An 18,700-nucleotide genomic window follows, 5' to 3' on the forward strand; every position below is an offset into this window, starting at 1 on the left:
TTGAGATACAGAAGATTTACTCTTCTTCCCAACTCATCCCTTCTCTTTGCTCCTTCCAATAAAATGCTATTTGGTTGAATAGTTTAAAGATGGAAAACCATTTAAGGTTAAAACAGATGAATAAGATCATTCTAAAGAAGCAGAAAGGCGTTCAGACCATTAAGTTGAATAGATCAGAGTACGGCATTGATTCTGGCTGTAAGATTTCAGGTCACCAAAGGAAATATGTTGGATTGCATTATCTCTATTTTTTTAAAAATAAAGTTTAGATCCCTCCCTGAAGATAAAATTACTCTTGGAACTATATTCAAGAAGGACTTAAGTATGTAGACCTTATGTAACAGATGTAAGAAACAATTCCACCAACCGTGATATTATGGAGACACCAACATGCCCTCTTAAATAAGCCATAAAAGTGGTGAGAATGGCCACATTTTTGTGATGGGGTGTTTGGAATTAATTCACCTTCATGAAACAGAGGCCACATCATATTCTTGGTCATGAGTAATGATGGTAATGCTGTTTCTCTTTCCTTTGAATCACTTACCTATCCATTGACCTAACATGTTTTAAATACCACAAAGGAGTAAGATTCTCTGTCATGTCTTTGGGTAGAGAAATATGCAACAACCCATTTCTTAAAAAGTCTGTAATTACATTTGGGAAATGCTAGTAATTAATAGCCTGAATGGGTGATTCTAAGTTAGATTCATGAAAAACCAAGAGACATATCTAACCTTTCTTAAGCTCCAGGGCACATGCATAATTTGAACATTATGTCTACAATGTGGGTGTGTTTTCTTCCTTTTCAATGAAGACAGTGATTAGGATGATAATAGAAATAATACTTGGGTTTACAGAGCCTTTAGCTGAAGTCTACCTACATGGTTTCTGGCTCTGTGGTAAGCATGTTGGACTAATGTCAGCTTTTGAAGTGAACTTTTCATGCCTTTTTCCCTCTGGGCTTCCCCTTTCTCTAATAAAACTACTTTAATCCCATTCACATTCCAGCTCTGAATACTAGCACTTAAAATGAACTGTCTATATCTGACTCACTTAAAAAAAAAGTAGTTTAAATAAAAACAAAGAGTTGTTTACTTTCCTTTCCTACCTGGCTGCATCTGTCACATGCATATAGTGTCCCCTGACATGAAGCTCTGGTATTGATCTGGAGCCTTATTGATCTCCAACTCAATATAGGGACAATGTCTACCAATAACTTAGGCACTTCTAGAGAGGCTAACTCTGTCTTCTTTTGTTCACTTACAAAATGAAAAGAATGTCTTTACTAGAGTAACTATTAAAGGGTTCCAGTACACCCTACCACAAGCTGAACTTTGGAATCTGATAAAATATTTTTTAAGCAAGCTTCTGGTTTTGTTATATTAATTTGGGATTGGATTCCCTCCAGTGGTTCAAACAAAATGAAAGTATGATCTTTAAGTATGTAATATATTCTGTCACTTCTCTGGTTAGTTTGGATCAGAATTAACTCCTTTCAGGATCATCCCAAAATAACAGTGTAACCCCATAGTAAAGCACACTCTCTTCTTTCCTGTGACATCCCACGGAGTAGGAATAATTAGGCAACCACAACTGCTTAACCCTGTGTGGTTTCACACAGAAAAATCATGACAATTTCTCTTCTTGTTGACTCTTTCTCATTTTTCTGGTTATCCATAGCTTTTAACAACAAACCACCCTAAAAGTTATTGGCTTAAAACAATTGCAATTATTTATTTGGTTCACAAATCTGCAGTTTGGGCAGGGCTCAGCAGAAAAGGCTCGACTGTGCTCCGGGTGGTGTGAGTTGTGGTGGCTCAAGTGGGCTGAAGTATCTATTTTCAAGATATCTTACCAACATGGCTGGTGCTGGTTGTTTCCTGGGAACTCTACTGGGTCTGTTGTATGGGGTCATTGATTCTTTGGATCCAAGATACCACAGCTAGAAACTGCCACTCTTTTTCAGTCTGGTACAGCATCACTTCTGCGATATTTTGTTGGACAAAGAAGTCACAAATTCTGCCCAAATTTAAGAGGAAGGGACATAGGACCTGTAAAGCAAAATAAAATGTTAAGCCCCCAACCAACTAAATGGATCCCCCTCACAACCAAGAGCATTCCAAAGTTAACCTGAAACATGAATTCAGGCCATGATGGGAATGGATAGTCAGACATGCCTCATTATACCATCCTCCCTTTGGAATTGAGGCACAACTGACCAGCATTAATATTGAAACAGAAACGTTAAAACAATCTGTTCTCTCTGAAGCCTGGAGGCTTCATCTGTGTAATAAAAACATTGGTCTCCACAACCCTTTACCTTAACCCAGACACTCCCTTCTATTCATTCCAGGTATTTAGCAAGAGTCCATCTAATTGCCGGTCAGAAAATCTTTGAATCCACCTATGACCTGAAAGCGCTGACCCCCTACTGACCCAACTTCCATTTGTTCTGCCTTTCCAGAACATGGAACATACATCTTAATGTCAAAGGCATGTCCTTAACCTTGGCAAAGCAAACTTCTAAGCTGATTGAGAGCTGTCTCAGATACTTTTTGGTTTACAAACCCTACCTGTCATTGAGAGGAGTGTCAAAAAATTGGGCCATGTTTATGCTACATGCTCTTTAATTAGTATCTGTCTGATACTACTAATATCTGATACTATAGTTACCCAAGCCAGAAACTCAGTCATCACCTTTGACCCTTTCTTCTCTCTTATCTTTCTCTTCTTGACCCACCCTAGAAATACATGTAACCTTTATTGCATATAATTAATAATTCTATGACTTAATCAGATATTATTGTATCATATACATAAATATCAATTACAAAGTCTTCTAATTGACCCTAGAATCTTCTGCTTCTCTTGAGTGCCATCACCTCTACTCTGGTACACACATCATCCCTCCTCTACCTACTAGCCAGTCTCTCTGCCTCCAGCCTTACCCCTTTTTACTCTAGTCATGATGATTTTATTTTTAGTTAGAAAGAATATCTGTCCTCTGATTATAATTTCTCAAACATCCTCCATTGCTGTAAGAGTAAAGTGCAAATTTGTTTGCCTGGCTTCCAAGGCCCTGCAGGATGGGGTCCCAGCCTCCTTCACTAGCTGCACCTTGTTATCTCTTATTGAACCTTTGGCCCTCAGCCTTCAGCTTTACCAAAATCTTGATGTACTCCAAATCTCTTTCTTTGAAATGCTCTTTCCTGTTCCTCTTCCTTCTTACCATCCTCCATTCCCTTTGCTGGGATAATTCAGTCTCATTCTTTAGATTTCAAGTTAGTTTTCAATTGCTCACTTCCTCTGGGAAGAATTTTATGACACTTCATTCATTTATTCATTCACAGAGTATTCATTGAGTATCTACAATGTGCCAGGCACTGTTCCAGGCCCTGGAGATACTACAGTGAGCAAAATAAATAAAAGAGCCTTTTGTCATGGGATTTATCCTTCTCATGGAAAAGTCAGGCAATAAACAAGAAAATAGGTAAATTACATAGTATGTTAGATAGTGATAAGAGCTGAGCACAAATAAATGTGAAGCAGGATGGGCAATATAAAATGTTGGAGGGTGGGGATGTTGCAGTTTTGGCAAAATCCAGGTAAGGCCCCACTGGGCAGGTGTCATAAAGTCAAGGCTTGATTGAAGTGAGGGGTCTAGCTATGAGGCTGTCTGGGAGAATACTATTCCAGATAGAGGAAACAGCAAGTGCAAAGGCCCTGAGATAGGTATGGGCTGCTGTGTTTAAGGCGTGGAAGGGCCAGAGTGGCTGGAGTGAACTAGGAGGAAAGCAGAAGAAGAGAAGATGAGGTCAGATAGGTGATGGAGCCCTGCTCACAGAAAGTCCTGTCAGTTACTGTAAGGACTTTGGCTTTGGTCATAAGTAAGGTGGGAAGGAAGCATTGGGAAAGTTTGAGGAGTGACCTGCTCTGGTTTATCGTTTAAGGGATCCCCTTCACATCCCAAATCCTCCCACATTAGCCCCTTCTCCCATCATTTAGCTTCTTACCTGTGCTATAACTTGGTTCTGTCCCTTACTAGTATCTCATTTCTGGGAGGAGAGGACTCTGTCCAACTTGTTAGTGTTTTATTCCCTCCATCCAGCCCAATGTCCAGGAACCATAGGATATCAATAAGTATACATCTGATTGCATTGAAATAATGAGTAAATGTAAGCCAGCTCCCGTGCTAATCTTTAACTTTTTAATTACTACAACTTCTTTATATTTGTTGTAGTAAACCCAAAATACAAATGAGGAAATGAAGTAAGAGCAGAAAGTGACAGAGAGAGAAAATGAGAAGAGAAGAAATACAATTCTTGGAGCCATCATGGCAGCCTTCTTTAAGCTAAGAAACCCAGGTTCTCATTCCGACATTGGAGTCTCTAGTGGGGAATTTTAGGGCTATCTGTGAGACCACAAGATGATCATACACTTCTCTGAAAATAAATATTCATAGTGAATGCTTTTTTGATTTTTGGCAGAGGATGGGAGGCACTTCCATTTTGACCCATTATGAGAATAACAAGACAAAATAGCCATATCATAGTATATTTATTACAAAAATTCATGTCCTACCTGGCTGTATGTGTGCATACATGTGTGCATGTGTGTCTACAAAGGCTTCATACTAGTCCACATGTATTTATCAGTGTGGACTCTATGCTGAACCAATGCTAGGGATGGAGATGTCCTGCCCTCAATGGACTCAACAGGGGCTACACAAATCAAGAGCAGTATAGTGAGTAATATGGTGAGGAAATAAACACCTCTTCTAAGAAGCAAATAGACTTGAATATATTAGATAGAAAAATATACTAATGCCTGCACTGAATATGTGATTAGCTTTTTTTGTTTTTTGTTTTTTTTTGACTGTCTCACTTTGTAACCCAGGCTCGAGTGCAGTGGCATGATGTTGGCTCAGTGCAACCTCTGCCTCTAAGGGTCAAGTGATCCTCCTGCCTCAGCCTTCTGGGTAGCTGGGAGTACAGGCGCACCCAGCTAATTCTTGTATTTTATTTTTTGTGGAGACGGGGTTTTACCATGTTGCCCAGGCTGGTCTCAAACTCCTGTGTTCAAGCAATCCATCCACCTCAGCCTCCCAGAGTGCTGGGATTACAGATGTGAGCCACTGTGGCTGGCCATGTTGAGCATTTCTTGAATAATAGCAGAAACAATTGCTTCCTTACCAAAATGGTATTTTTCATTTTTGGTTTAATGGGTAAGACTGGAGAAGGAGACACTTGGCCACTATTTGGAGTATCACAATTGGACTTGTCTTGTGATGTCACAAAATATTCAAACTGGAAGAAAAGCATTTAAAAAAAAAAAAAAAAACTTGTGTTCAGCTCTTTTGTTCAAACTATAAAGAAAAATGTGGCCCAAAGAGACTGGGTGTTGCCAAAAATTGCACATAGGAAGAACAGAGAGGGAAAACCAGGCCTCTGAGCCTGGGACCAGTCACATGATGACATTTTGTTACCTAAGTCAAAAAGAGAATGACAGTCTTCTCCACAGGAGTACTTTGGGATTAGTTAGTGGGTGGTCTCATTACCCATAAGCCCCTGCCTTTGTTGGTTGGTTATTTCTCACTCCATCTAGACACGCTGTTATCAGTCCTGGAGTCTGAGTACACTGTGATGGCTTCATGTTGTCAGCTGCGTTTTCTCATGCCCTACACTGCAGACTGAAAAAGGATGCTCCACAGCCAGCCTTAATACCATGCACCAAGCCTGCCACAGGCATACTTTCTTCTGCTCCAAGCTGCTGAGGGACAGGAAATGGAGGTTCTGAGTTTTGAGGCTTGCAGGGTTTGTCTGCACTGCATTCAGCTTGCCAGTCCCCAGGAGAGCTGGCATGCTGCTTCAGATCCAGAAAGAAAAGGAGAGTGCCAATCAGATATATACACTTCTGTAAATCTCCAGTTAGTTCCAGAGCTGTCATTTGCCTGTAGAAATTTTACCATGTTTACATGACTGACCCAGACAGCAAGAGCTAGTGATGCCCCTGTGTTGTAACTACATGGCCAGAGGGACATGCAACCCAATTAAATAAAATTAATTTTAAGCACACATCCTGATTTGGAGAAGCATTTGGACAATAACATAGTGTCAGTGTGAGTCACTTATCCTAAACAGTTTTATTGTTGTGACCCTGATTTGGACATCGCTATGGTTGCTGTGCATGATAAACTTGAACCATGTTTTGCGCTTAAGTTTTAAAGAACTGTAATTTAAAACGTATAACAAAACAATCTATGAATAAATGAGATCTTTCCAAATTAGATAGCTCCTTTGGTAGCATGATGAGTAATTCTTTCCAGTGTCATAACATTGAGGGTCTCTGAGAGTCTCCTTATTAAATAATAATCCTTCTTCATAGAGGGTTTTGCATGAATTTTGGGAGAAAAGCTATTTATCTACTTAATCTTAAACAAAAGGCATCACTTCCCTGCTTTCTGTGTGATCACTGCTGCATGTGTTTGCATGTGTAAACTGTGGTGGCTTTACATCATCTTATACTATGGATTTTTTTCCATATACAGCAGTATGAATAGAAACAATTTTTGCAGAATTTCATGAATTATAACTAAGGCTAAAAGCATGGATACTGTTTTCCATCTCATGCTGTTATGTTCCTTGCCTTATTTTGTTTATGTAATAAACATTTATTCAGTGTATACTACTGGCCAAAGGTTGTTGTAGGCACTGAGGGTATATCGGTAAACAAAACAGGAGAAGATCTCTGCCCTCATGAAACTTATATTTTAGCAGGGAGGTAGGGGCAGGTGATGCATGCAATAAGCAATTATCATAAATATTTACATAATTAAAATTACATAGAATGCTTGAAACTAACTACAGCTGTAAATGGAGAAAAAAAGGAGAGCAAACTAAAGGAGAAGTGGTTAAATCCAGGATTCAATAAGAAATAGAGGGATCAGGAAAGCCCTTATTGAGAAGAAGAGATTTTAGCAATGACTTAAAAGAGATAAAGGAATGAAACAAACAGATATGCTGGGGAAAGATCCTATCCGGCATAGGAATCAGCTAAAGTCAGGACCGTAAGGAGGTAATCTTCAGCCAAGGAAGTCCCAGGAGATAATTGTGGATAAATCAAATGAGCAGAGGGAAGATAAATGCAGCTAGAAAAGGTAGCTGTTTAGGGTCAGAGAAAGGGCTATGGGCAGATTATGTAGGGTCTTGGAGGCAGCTGTAAGACATCTGGGTTTAATTCCAAGTGAATTGGGAAGCCAGTGCAGTTGTTTGAGAAAAGGAATGGTGTGATTCAATTTAAGTTTCTAAAAGATTAAGCTAGTGAATCTTTTAGCCAGAGTAATCTGTATGGGGAGGATGACATGGCATAGCAAGGAAAGAAACAGTAGCCTACTGCAATAATCTGGGAGAGAGCTGGTTGCCTCAGTCAAGATGGCAGCTTGCAGTAGAAGTGATAAAAGGAGTACAGACTTTGTATATATTTTGAAGATAGAACCAACAGGGAGAAGTTAAGAATGACTCCAAGGGTTTCTGTCTGAGCAACTGGAAGGATGTAATCGCTTCCAGCTGTTATGGAAATGGAAGCAGGTTTTGTTGGGGAGAATGAAGTATTTAAGTTTGAACGTGTCAAGTGGAAGATATATAAGTCAGGAGAGAGATCTGGGCAAGAGATACAACTTGAGAGTTGTTGGTAAGTAGGAGGTATTTAAAGTCATGAGGATAGATGCAAACTCCAAAGGAGTGAGTATAGATAGAAAAGAGGATGGAGGTCTGAGCTTTGGTCCATTCCCCCAGTAAGAGGTAAGGGATATGGACAGGAACCAGAGAAAGAGGCTAAGAAGATATGACCAGTGATGGAGGAAGAAAACCAAGAGAAGATGCTATCTTGGTGAAGAAAGTACTTTGATGAGGGGGAGAGCTTCATGGTGTCGTGGTCTGTTGAAAGGGGCCGGGTGCAGTAGCTCATGCCTGTAATTCCAGCAATTTGGAAGAACAAGATAGGATAATCTCTTGAGGCCAGTAGTTTGTGACCAGCCTGGGCAATATACTGAGACCCCCATCTCTATTTAAAAAATAGCCAGGCATGGTGGCACATTCCTGTCGTCCCAATTACTCAGGAGGCTGAGATAGGAGGATTACGTGAGCCCAGAAGTTTGAGGTTGCCGTGAGCTAGGGCCACTGCACTCCAGGCTATAAAATAAGGCCCTCTCCAAAAACAGAAAAAAAAAATAATAAAAATAAAAAAAAAAAAGAAAGAAGGAAAGAAATTCTGTTGAAAGGTAAAAAGCTGAGGACTGAGAATGACAACCAGATTTAGCAACATGGAGGTCATGGGTGGATTGCTGGCAGCAATTTGAGTGTCATGATGGAAATCAAATCCTGACTGGACAAATAGGGATCTTCTTTCTCTTTTTCCTTCCTTCCTTCCTTCCTCCCTCCCTCCCTTCCTTCCTACCTTCCTTTTCCTCCTTTCCTTCTTCTTCCTCTTCCCCTTCCTTTTCTCCTTCCTTCTTTCCTTTTTGTGCCATTGAACTAAAAACCGATACTTGGATATTTGTTGACAGTATGATTTTAATGAATCCCTTTGGGAATTTTTTTAAACTCTTGGAAGATTTTCACTTATTTGATCTGTCCCTAACATTCCAAAACTGGCATGAATTTTAATTATCCTGAGATTTCACTTGGGAATAAAATGGCCAAGAGAACAGATAAGCACTTTAGAAAATCATTAGCTTATTTTAGGCCATTACATTATATCTTCTTACACTGAATATGAGGAAAAAAGTATTAGTAACTTATTTTATCATGTCTTGGTAATTGAAAGTAAGTCACATATTCTTCTCAAAGTACATCCAGGGTTTACATTGTCTGTTATGTATGCATGGCTTCCCTAACAAGATAATAAATTCTTGGAAGATAACAACCAGACCTTCTATTTTTAATAATATCTTTTGTGCCCGGCCATGTCTTGTACATAGTCGGTATGCAATAAATATGTGTTGGTTTCATTTTCTATGCTCATTCTGTCTGATCCTGCCTTCTTATATACAAGCGTCATTCAGTAATAGGAGGATAGTAATAGAAAACAGAGGGAACAGTGCTAATACTGCTAGAACCTGTAGGCTTTGAAGACTTTACAATTTTGTTGGGAAGAGAATAGAGATGTATTTGAGAAATTCAGTAGCAAAAAAAGAACCATATATAGCAACAATAAAAGATGGGCTCATGATTAGTGACCAAATGAAATCTGTAGGTAATACATTTTTAAAGGGTCCTGTGCTGGTTGGAGAAACAGACACTGAGAAAATTATTCTTAAAATACTCTCCTGTCCTCCCCTCTCTCCTCACCAATAAGATGAATATATGTTTATAGAAAAATTAGTTAACATTATATTATGAAAAACTTTGACTATTCAGTGATTTTAAACATAATTTCCAATGGATTTAGAGTATTCTATCATGTGACTGTATCATAATCTATTTACTCTCCTGGATTGAAGGTTTCAATAGTTGTCCTTTCTTTTTCATGACATACCAAACTAAGATGAACATCATTTATTGCCATGTCTTTTTGCATATTCAATAGTTATTTCTTTATATTAAATTTCTAAATGTGGGCTGGCATGGTGGCTCACGCCTATAATCCCAGCACTTTGGGAGGCCGAGGCAGATGGATCACTTGAGGTCAGGAGTTCGAGACCAGTCTGGCCAACATGGTGAAACCACATCTCTACTAAAAACTCAAAAAAAATTAGCCAGGCTTGGTGGTGCACACCTGTAATCCCAGCTACTCAGGAGGCTGAGACACGAGAATCACTTAAACCCAGGAGGTGGAGGTTGCAGTGACATTGCACTCCAGCCTCGGCAATAGAGTGAGACTCCATCTCAAAAAGACAAAAAATCTAATGTAGAATTATAATATTAAAACATTGACATACCTGGAGAATTGTTTTTAATTGTGGTGAAAACGTACAATGTAACATTTAGCATCTTAACCATTTTAAATGGAAGTTTAGTGATATTAACTATATTCACAATGTTATGCGATAGATCTCTAGAACTTTTTCATATGTGAAACTGAAACTCTGTCTCCATTGAACAACAACTTGCCATTTCCCTTCCCCTCAGCTCCTGGTAACCACAATTCTTTCTGGAGTGCAATGGCATAATCTCAGCTCACTGCAGCCTCTGCATCCTGGGCTCAAGTGATTCTCCTGCCTCAGCCTCCTGAGTAGCTGGGACTGCAGGTGTATGCCACCACTCCCCGCTAATTTTTGTATTTTTAGTAGAGACGGGATTAGAACATGTTGCCCAGGCTGGTCTGGAACTCTTAGGCTCAAGCAATCCTCCTGCCTTGGCTTCCCAAAGTGCTGGGATTAGAGTTTTGAGCCACCACGCCCAGCCCATGATTCTACTTTCTGTTTGTATGAGTTTGATTACTTTAGATACCATTTATGAGGGGAATTATACAATAGTTATCTTTTGTGACTGGCTTATTTCTCTTAGCATAATGTCTTCAAGGTTTAGCCATATTATAGCATGTGAGAGGAATTCTTCTTTTTTAAGGCTGAATAATATATCTCTTTGTATGTATATACCACATATTGTTTATCCATTTATCTTTTGATGAACATTTGGGTTACTTCCACCCCTCGGTTCTTGTGAATAATGCTGTAGTGAACATGGATGTGCAGATATCTCTTGGAGACCCTGCTATCAATTCTTTTCATTATATGCCCAGAAGTGGAATTGCTAGGTCATATGGTGATTCCATGTTTAATTTTTTTGTGGAAATTTAATACTGTTTTTGATAGTGGCTAACACTATTTTACATTCCCAGTAACAATGTACATCTTCACTAACACTTGTTACTTTCCTTTTTTTCATAATAGCCATCCTAATGAATGTGATATGCATACGGCTTTAAAAAAACGATTGTTTCTTCAGAATATTTGCATATGGAGATTAGCATATATTATTTACCTTTAATATTATATATTTTGTCTTTGCTTATTTGATAGATAAAAAATAATTTGTATTTATTTGACTACTAGTAAAATTTAATATTTTTAATACTTGGTTACTAGCCAGTTTATATTTTTCTTTTGTGATTTGTAAGTTCATAATCTATACCTCATTTTGTATTGGGTTTTCTCCACCCTTCTTATTTATTTATAAGAGCTATTAATATAATACATTATCCTTTTATCTTTTATTTATTTATTTTTAAGACAGAGCCTTGCCCTGTTGCCCAGGCTGGAATGCAGTGGCACAAACACAGCTCTCTATATCCTTGACCTCCTGGACTCAAGCAATCCTCTTGCCTCAGCCTCCCAAGTAGCTGGTACCACAGGCTTGTACCACCATTTCTGGCAAATTTTTAAGTTTTTATGTAGAGATAGGGACTCACCATCTTGCCCAGGCTGGTCTCAAACTCCTCAGCTCAAGCAATCCTCTTGCCTTGACTTCCTAAAGTGCTGAGATTACAAGCATGAGCCACCACGTCTGGCTGTTATTTGATGTTTTTTTACAAACATTATTTTCATGTTTCAGATACATTTCAACTTTGTTTGTTGCAATTTTTGCTTCTATAATACTGATAGAATCAAACTTAAACTTAAGACTATTTTATTTCTCATTTACCCCTACTTTTTTTTTGTTTGTTTTCTTTTTTGAGATGGAGTCTCGCTCTGCCGCCCAGGCTGGAGTGCAGTGACGTGATCTCGGCTCACTGCAAGCTCCACCTCCTGGGTTCACACCATTCTCCTGCCTCAGCCTCCTGAGTAGCTAGGACTACAGGCGCCCACCACCACGTCCGGCTAATGTTTTTATATTTTTAGTAGAGATGGGGTTTCACCATGTTAGCCAGGATGGTCTCAATCTCATGATCCACCCGCCTCAGCCTCCCAAAGTGCTGGGATTACAGGCATGAGCCACCGTGCCTGGCATTTACCTCTACTTTTATATGAAGAAAATCCATGCTCATGTAATAGCCAAATACAGTCAAATTCATTTTTCTCTAGTGTTAATATTTCAGTCAAATTCTAATGCATTAGGAATTTGTTAATATTGCATTTAATATTATTTTTCCCCAATCTTTTTTTATTTGAAAAATATTATAATCCAGTCAAATAGCAAATAACATAACAAAATGAGAATTTCTTACCAAGGATTAATTCATATTAACATTTTATCATATTGATTTCAGATCTTGTGTGTGTGTGATGTTTACTGATAAATTTTGTGTCCTTGTACAGCTTTTGTGGATCAGGGACAAGGGGAGCATGTTGCCGAACAAAAATATATTAACATGTTTGGGACTAATGCACACTGATTTTCACAGAAAGTAACTGATTGATTGCAATCAAATATGGGAGCCTAGAGGGTGGCAAGAGTTTTGATAAAATTCAGTTCAATAAACTTGTGAATTTAAGAGCATAGAGATTCTATTAACGAGAATGAATAGAAGAAGATTTAGACATGGTGATTTAAAGGGGATATCAAGTTAGTGTTGAAGAGTAATCATCTCAGGAAAACAGTAGGAATTAGAGCCAGTTCTGAGAATATTCTGTGTGAGATCTATGGAAATAAAAAAGCTAGGAGGGGAAAAGCTTAAAGGAATGTGTGTTGGGAAGTGCTTATAGAAGAGAGCAAGCAGAGTGCCTTCCTGTTGTCGTTTAGATTTTTCCTTAATCTGCATTCCTACAGTTAGGTTTACTGAGCTCTATGGCCTGAGTTATTGCTCTTCTATGTAGTTCCAGATTAAGGGTTAAGAATTCTAGTAGAGTAGGAGTATTTCTGGAAAAGATGGTTGGGGTCAAGTATAGGGATGGGGAGAAGCGGAGGGCTTACTCTCCACCTCCCAAAATTTTCATGGAAATGACATTCAGTAAAAGTAAATATCCATATAACAATGGTGGTGGAGAGGAAAATGTAGGGGTAGACGGCTTTTGCGGATCAGGAACAAAGGGTATCATAATGCTAAATAAAAATATGTTAACATGTATTGGACTAAGGCACACTGATTTCCAGATGGTGTTTACATCTGAGGAAGAGGAAATGGGGAAAAGGTGGGGAGGTAGCCTCTTTATAAGAATCTTCAATGTTTTATTAATTAATATTTTTAAAAGATAACTCTTTTTGAAAAGAGAAAAGATAAAAATATTATCATCCATTAAATGTGGGTAGTGATTAACTTATTATCTCAGGTTAGGTTCCTTTCTAGTTGAGATTTTTATAATTAAACAAATTTTTAGATAAGAGTCAGAAAATTTAGGATAATAAGCTTGGATGACAAAGGAAGAAAGTTTTAGGATATTTTAAATATTAGTGAAATTCCAAATAAACTTAAGCTGAGAGCTCACTGGTTACCATATATGTTTCTCTTTAACACAAGAAATTGGAAATGCGTTAGGTCAATTCAACAAGTAACATTTGGAAATAGGCCAGGTGCCGTGGCTCACGCCTATAAATCCCAGCACTTTGGGAGGCCGAGGCGGGCAGATCACAAGGCCAGGAATTCGAGACCAGCCTGGCCAACATGGTGAAACTCTGTTTCTACTAAAAATACAAAAATTAGCTGGGCGTGCTGGTGGGCACCTGTAATACCAGCTACTCAGGAGGCTGAGGCAGGACAATTGCTTGTACTTGGGAGGCAGAGGTTGCAGTGAGCAGAGATTGCGCCACTGCACTTCAGCCTGGGCGACAGAGCGCAACTCTATCTCAAAAAAATAAATAAATAAAATTAAAAAAATATTGGAAATAACATATTTGCTATTAATATCTTAAAGGAGGTATTTGTGTTGAATTCTTTGTCTTAGTCATTATCATTGCTTTTAAAAAAATGTTAGAATTCCTTTTTCTCAAAATTCTGAATGTGCTGTGTTTAACAGCATAGTTACAGTTCTGAAAGGGTAGTAGATTTCTCCCCTTGTCTATTTGTTTGCAGCAGGTCATGAACTCAGACCTTTTCTCTTCAGTGCTTTGCTTCTGAACTACTTATTCTGATACCCTCCTCACCTGAGGAAACAGAGCCTAAGAAGGTTCTCCTTATATGGATTCAGGTAGATGAGTTTCCATAAAAAAAAAAAATGACATCAAGCATTGATCTGCCTGAATAAAGCAATTCTACCAGTTATATGGCATTTGGTGCTTCCTGTGAATTGATGCAAACTTAATTAAAGAAAATGACAGGTGGCATATGGCTGCAGGCAAAATGCCAGTCCACATGATGAATCCTACCATACTCTAGTCCAGTATAAACAATGTTTTTAATCACCTTCAAAAAAACTGTTGCATTAATTTGTCTACAGTAACCAGGTAATTATAAATGTGTAGCTAGTTCCTTATTATCTTAAAAAAATAAAAATAAAAGTTAGCAACTGATAGGCATTTAGCTTGAGTTTATGTTATAGATGGCCAAAGGAGATTTTATGGCCCTAAATGGACATGGTGAGGTCTGCATGTGAGCGATGTTACAGTAGACTGACCACAGAGCCTGGAGTTCCTGCACTTTTCTTGATTTGTTTAGAATATTACTTTGAGAATTGGAAGGCCTGGGGTACAAAAAATGATTATAAGATTTTTCTTTGTTTGACAAGATAAGCAGGTCTGTGTGAGGCAGATACTTTCTATGGACTGACTGCAGACAGGTTTCAGTCACAGACTCATGTTTTATGGCATTCTCTTTGAAGGTGGGTGTCTAATGTAACTGAATTTTAGGGGGATAATTACAGTCTTATCAAATTCTGAGATGAACTTCATGACTTATTTTAAAAAAATTTCCTGTCAATTAGTTCTTATAATAATATGCTTTTCTGGTCAATTTTACATGCAGAATTTGGTGAAATAAAGAAACATAAATAGATAAAAAATAAATATTTTAATGATGCCCAAATAAAATTTAGATGTGTAAGGACTAAAAATGATTTTTAAAATAGTTGTATAATAGAACTACATCTTAGTTTCAGCACATGGAATTTATATAGTTCATTTTAGTTAGTGCTTCATTTCAGGCTGCTTTTTTTCAAACAACAGAAATTGACTTTGGCTCATTTAAATGGAAGAATGTTTTAGAAAGATATTCACTGATGGGGCAGAAAGGCAGAAGAACCAAGCATGAATCAGGTTCCATAAAGTTTCAAGCTGCTGTAACAGAATACCATAGACTAGGTGGCATATAAAAAACAAATTTATTTCCCACCATTCTGGAGGCTGGGAAGTCCAAGAACAAGGTGCTGACATATTTAGTGTCAGTGAGGGTGCTCTTCTTCATAGATGGCCATCTTCTCATTGTACCCTCACATGCCCAAAGTGGCCAACACCTCTCTTAAGCTTCTTTTTAAAGGCACTAATCCCTTTCATGAGAAGTCTGCCCTCATGAACCAATCATCTCCCAGAGACCATACCTCCTAATACCATCATCTTGGGAGGTAGGATTTCAACATATGAATTTTGAGGGGAAACAAACATTCAACTCATAGCAGATAACAAGGCAGTAAGACAAATAGCCAACACTTTATAAAAATCTTCAATGTTTTATTAATATTTTTAAAAGATAACTTTTTGAAAAGACAAAAGATAAAAATATTATCATCCATTAAATGTGGGTAGTGATTAACTTATGACCTCAAGTTAGGTTCCTTTCTAGTTGAGATTTTTATAATTAAACAAATTTCTAGATAAGAGTCAGAAAATTTAGAATAATAACCTTGGATGACAAAGGAAGAAAGTTTTAGGATATTTTAAATATTAGTGAAATTCCAAATAAATTTAAGCTTAGAGCTCACTGGTTACCATATATGTTTCTCTTTAACACAAGAAATTGGAAAAAATGAGTTAGGTCAATTCAACAAATAACATTTGGAAATAGGCCAGGTGCCGTGGCTCACGCCTATAATCCCAGCACTTTGGGAGGCTGAGGCGGGCAGATCACGAGGCTAGGAGTTCGAGACCAGCGTGGCCAACATGGTGAAACCCTGTCTCTGCAAAAATTACAAAATTATGAAAATTAAAAAACTACAAAAATTACAAAAAAAAATACAAAAATTAGCTGGGCTATAGTCTGGGTAGGGCATTTGGTACTGGTCCCAACTCCACTGGGCACTCTTGCCTGTGCTGGAATTATCCTACTGCCACAGATAATGTCTCAACTGTCCTCACATCTTTGTACCATTCTCCAGAGATTCAACGTTCTAAGCAGAAACCTTTAGCTGGCTGAGTTTAGGTGATGTACCAGTTCTCTAACTGCCTAATCCATTGGCTTCTGAATGAGAGGTGAGGCCCTCCCTCCCAACAAATAGGAAGTAGTATCATTGTTGGACATCCAAAGGCAACGACCAGATGGGAACTAATAAAGCTGTATGACACTAAAAATTCTTCATTAAGTCATGCCTTTTTTTCTAGTATTTTTCTCTTTGTTTTTGATAACCAAAAACTTATGTAGCAAATAATGCCATTGTCAATATGACTAACTCCAACACTTAGTTATAGTTGTTGCTTTTCAGCCCATGGTGTTTTCTGCTGTGACAAAGGCAGAGTTGTTGTTGCTGAACTGCACGTCTGCCTCCTTTTCTAGTACACACTGCTGATATTTTCAAGTTTAGGAGAAAGCAGGCATTTGCCTTACGTCTCAACTCATATTTTAAAATCAGTGTCACTTTCCTCTGCTTACTTTGCTATGCTTTTTTAGTGAATAAATATTTACCGAAGACTTCTGCATTAGTTTGCCCAGGCTGCCATAACAAAGTACCACACACTGAGTGGATTAAACATCAGAAATGTAGCGTCTCACAGTTCTGAAGGGTAGAGGCCTGAGATCAAGGTGCTGGGTTTGCTTTTTTCTGTGGGCCGTAAGGAAGAATTTGTTCCATAGCTATCCCCTACCTTTTGGTGGGTTTCTGGCAACTTTGGCATTGCTTGGTTTGTAGAAGCATCACTCTGATCACTGCTTTCATCCTCACATGGGGGTCTCTTTGTATGTGCCTCTGTGTCCAAAATCTGCCTTTTTTAGAATGGCATCAGTCATATTGGACTAGGGTTTGCCCTAATGACCTCTGTTAACTTGATTACTTCTGTAAAGATCATATCTCCAAACAAGGTCACATTCTGAAGTACTGGTGTTGGAGTTTCAACATATCTTTTTTAGGGGGAACACGATTCAACCCATAGCAACTTCTTAAAAGGCTACCTCTTTAATGTGAAGAATTTGAAATATTGACTCATTTCTGGAAGAAACAAAAACAATAACAACAACAAACCAAACTTTAAGAGTAAGGAATATCTAACTGGGCAGTGTTGGTTGTCAAATGAGTATTATACACATAACTAAATTTCAGGGCTCAAATTGACATGATTTCTTTGAGGAAACTTAAGGAATTACTAAATAACTTTTATCAGTTTGAAGAGGTTCTCTTCTATTCCTAAAAATATTCCTGGTTGAATATTTTCATTATGAAAGGCTGCTGTATTTTGTCAAATACTTTTTCTGCATCTATTGAGATGAGCATATGGTTTATATCCTTGATTCTTTTAATAATATATATTACATGATTACTTTTCATATGTTGAACCAACTTTGAATTTCTGGAATAGCTCCCACTTGGTCATGATTATAATTCTTTTTAAAAGCTGCTGGGTTTGGTTTACTAGGAAACTGGTGGAAGATCTTTTCACCTATATTCATAGGGGATATTAGCCTGTAGTTTTCTTTTCTTCTGATATTTTTGTCTAGTTTTAGTATCCGAATAATACTGGCTTCATAGAATGAGCTGGGAAGTGTTTCTTCGTACTCTTTATTAGAAGAATGTGAGGATTAGTTGCAATTCTTCAAAGTATTTAATAGTAGAATTCACCAGTAGAAACCATTTAGGTCTGGGCTTTTCTTTGCAGGAAATATTTTTATTACAATTCAATCTCTTTGCTTGTTACAGTTTTATTTAGACTTTCTGTTTCTTCTTGAGTGAGTTCAGTAGTTTGCTTCTTTCTGAGTTTTTTTTAAATTTCTTCTTGCTTATCTAATTTATTGGTCTACAATTAGTTATAGTATTCCTGCAAAATCTTTTTTGTTTCTGCGAGGTCAGTAGTAATGTCCCCTCTTTAATTATGATTTTAGTAATTGAGCCCTTTTTTTTTCTTTGCCAGTCAGCTAAAGGTTTGTCAATTTTGTTGGTCCTTTCAAATAACCCATGTTTGGTTTCATTGGTTTTCTCTTTTGTTATTCTATTCTCTATTTCATTTGTTTCTGCTTAAGTTTTTATTATTTCTCTTATTTTGCTTGCTTTGCGTTTATGTTGCTCTTTTTCTGGTTTCTTTCAGATTTTCTTTGTGGATGTGCTCTGAAATACTAGAAAATTGAAACCAATTCTATTTCCCTTCAGTAAAGCATTAATTATTGTGAAATACTAATGTAAAGTCAATGTAATAGCAACTATTTATTTAAATGAGTAGATATACTGCAAGAAAACATTTTACTGCATATATGAACATAGCCAAAGGGCATCTTTAAAGACAGAAACTTTAAATTCCAAATGCATTTTTCATATTTTGAGTTTCATTCCAAGACATCTGATGGAAGATAGTATTATTCTATAATAAAATATTTTAACTTTTACTTATAGTAGATGCAATAAACACTATTGCAGCTTTAAAAATACTTATTATAGTACTTAGCATTAGACAAATTGTTTGAAGTTTTAAAA

General features: G+C 37.6%; 1 protein-coding gene and 1 long non-coding RNA gene across 6 annotated transcripts in view; one reads left to right on the forward strand and one right to left on the reverse strand.

Moving 5' to 3' along the window:
- MACROD2 (mono-ADP ribosylhydrolase 2) overlaps nucleotides 1-18,700 on the forward strand; it is a 2,087,937-nt gene that overhangs the window by 919,198 nt on the left and 1,150,039 nt on the right. The gene's annotated exons all lie outside the window — the stretch shown is intronic.
- Nucleotides 1,710-18,700, reverse strand: part of LOC129529211 (uncharacterized) — a 46,037-nt gene continuing 29,046 nt past the window's right edge. The window contains exon 2 of the long non-coding RNA XR_008674674.2: nucleotides 1,710-2,054. This is a non-coding gene — a long non-coding RNA (uncharacterized lncRNA). The remainder of the gene's footprint in view (nucleotides 2,055-18,700) is intronic.

Source organism: Gorilla gorilla, chromosome 21 (genome assembly GCF_029281585.2).
Source record: "Gorilla gorilla gorilla isolate KB3781 chromosome 21, NHGRI_mGorGor1-v2.1_pri, whole genome shotgun sequence".
NCBI lineage: Eukaryota > Metazoa > Chordata > Mammalia > Primates > Hominidae > Gorilla > Gorilla gorilla.